The sequence below is a fragment of the Oncorhynchus gorbuscha genome, linkage group LG09, assembly GCF_021184085.1.
Source record: "Oncorhynchus gorbuscha isolate QuinsamMale2020 ecotype Even-year linkage group LG09, OgorEven_v1.0, whole genome shotgun sequence".
In the NCBI taxonomy this organism is placed as follows: Eukaryota; Metazoa; Chordata; class Actinopteri; order Salmoniformes; family Salmonidae; genus Oncorhynchus; species Oncorhynchus gorbuscha.
Window position 1 is genome coordinate 99,564,130 of NC_060181.1, and position 2,500 is coordinate 99,566,629.

A 2,500-nucleotide genomic window follows, 5' to 3' on the forward strand; every position below is an offset into this window, starting at 1 on the left:
TGACGCACCCCCCAGGGACGGCGAGAGAGCCCCAGCAAGCCAGTGACTCAGCCCCGTAACAGGGTTAGAGGCAGAGAATCCCAGTGGAAAAGGGGAACCGGCCAGGCAGAGACAGCAAGGGCGGTTCGTTGCTCCAGAGCCTTCCGTTCACCTTCCCACTCCTGGGCCAGACTACACTCAATCATATATGACCCACTGAAGAGATGAGTCTTCAGTAAAGACTTAAAGGTTGAGACCGAGTTTGCGTCTCTGACATGGGTAGGCAGACCGTTCCATAAAAATGGAGCTCTATAGGAGAAAGCCCTGCCTCCAGCTGTTTGCTTAGAAATTCTAGGGACAATTAGGAGGCCGGCGTGCCCAGACCGTAGCGTACGTATAGGTATGTACGGCAGGACCAAATCAGAGAGGTAGGTAGGAGCAAGCCCATGTAATGCTTTGTAGGTTAGCAGTAAAACCTTGAAATCAGCCCTTGCTTTGACAGGAAGCCAGTGTAGAGAGGCTAGCACTGGAGTAATATGATCAAATTTTTTGGTTCTAGTCAGGATTCTAGCAGCCGTATTTAGCACTAACTGAAGTTTATTTAGTGCTTTATCCGGTAGCCGGAAAATAGAGCATTGCAGTAGTCTAACCTAGAAGTGACAAAAGCATGGATTAATTTTTCTGCATCATTTTTGGACAGAAAGTTTCTGATTTTTGCAATGTTACGTAGATGGAAAAAAGCTGTCCTCGAAATGGTCTTGATATGTTCTTCAAAAGAGAGATCAGGGTCCAGAGTAACGCTGAGGTCCTTCACAGTTTTATTTGAGACGACTGTACAACCATTAAGATTAATTGTCAGATTCAACAGAAGATCTCTTTGTTTCTTGGGACCTAGAACAAGCATCTCTGTTTTGTCCGAGTTTAATAGTAGAAAGTTTGCAGCCATCCACTTCCTTATGTCTGAAACACATGCTTCTAGCGAGGGCAATTTTGGTGCTTCACCGTGTTTCATTGAAATGTACAGCTGTGTGTCATCCGCATAGCAGTGAAAGTTTACATTATGTTTTCGAATAACATCCCCAAGAGGTAAAATATATAGTGAAAACAATAGTGGTCCTAAAACAGAACCTTGAGGAACACCGAAATGTACAGTTGATTTGTCAGAGGACAAACCATTCACAGAGACAAACTGATATCTTTCCGACAGATAAGACCTAAACCAGGCCAGAACATGTCCGTGTAGACCAATTTGGGTTTCCAATCTCTCCAAAAGAATGTGGTGATCGATGGTATCAAAAGCAGCACTAAGGTCTAGGAGCACGAGGACAGATGCAGAGCCTCGGTCCGATGCCATCAAAATGTCATTTACCACCTTCACAAGTGCCGTCTCAGTGCTATGATGGGGTCTAAAACCAGACTGAAGCATTTCGTATACATTGTTTGTCTTCAGGAAGGCAGTGAGTTGCTGCGCAACAGCCTTCTCTAAAATCTTTGAGAGGAATGGAAGATTTGATATAGGCCGATAGTTTTTTATATTTTCTGGGTCAAGGTTTGGCTTTTTCAAGAGAGGCTTTATTACTGCCACTTTTAGTGAGTTTGGTACACATCCAGTGGATAGAGAGCCGTTTATTATGTTCAACATAGGAGGGCCAAGCACAGGAAGCAGCTCTTTCAGTAGTTTAGTTGGAATAGGGTCCAGTATACAGCTTGAAGGTTTAGAGGCCATGATTATTTTCATCATTGTGTCAAGAGATATAGTACTAAAACACTTGAGCGTCTCTCTTGATCCTAGGTCCTGGCAGAGTTGTGCAGACTCAGGACAACTGAGGTTTGGAGGAATACGCAGGTTTAAAGAGGAGTCCGTAATTTGCTTTCTAATAATCATAATCTTTTCCTCAAAGAAGTTCATGAATTTATCACTGCTAAAGTGCTTATCGACATGGTGAAAATGCAACAGCTGTTAATCACACTCACTTTGATTTTATATAGTGCACCAAGAGATACTTTCTCGCTTACGACCACACCGGCCTGAGTACGCCTGATCTCGTCTGATCTCGGAAGCTAAGCAGGTTCGGGGCTGGTTATTACTTGGATGGGATACCAGCTGGGAATACCAGGTGCTGTCAGCTTTTTGTCACTGTCTATTGGAATTTCAACTCTTTGTCAGTTTCTTCCCACAAGGCTGAAATATGTGCCGTCGCTTTGAAATAAGTAAGCAAGATTAGTTTGTATTTCATCCAACAATTTGTGCTACAAATTATGGCTACAGTATATGCAATTTCTTCCACTTTTTGAGTGACACAAAGATGCTTATCAACATGGTGAAAATGCAACAGCTGTTAATCACACTCACTTTGACTTTATATAGTGCACCAAGAGATACTTTCTCGCTTACGACCACACCGGCCTGAGTACGCCTGATCTCGTCTGATCTCGGAAGCTAAGCAGGGTCGGGCCTGGTTAGTACTTGGATGGGAGACCGCCTGGGAATACCAGGTGCTGTAAGATTTTTGTCACTGCC

The 2,500-nt window shown here is 43.8% G+C and overlaps 1 non-coding gene and 1 pseudogene across 1 annotated transcript; both read left to right on the plus strand.

Moving 5' to 3' along the window:
- The first annotated feature begins 1,989 nt into the window (after positions 1-1,989).
- Positions 1,990-2,108, plus strand: LOC124044713 (annotated as a pseudogene).
- A 260-nt stretch (positions 2,109-2,368) lies between these two features.
- LOC124044689 lies at positions 2,369-2,487 on the plus strand. Its single transcript, XR_006840662.1, has one exon. It is a non-coding gene; the product is annotated as a 5S ribosomal RNA (ribosomal RNA).
- The last annotated feature ends 13 nt before the right edge of the window (positions 2,488-2,500 follow it).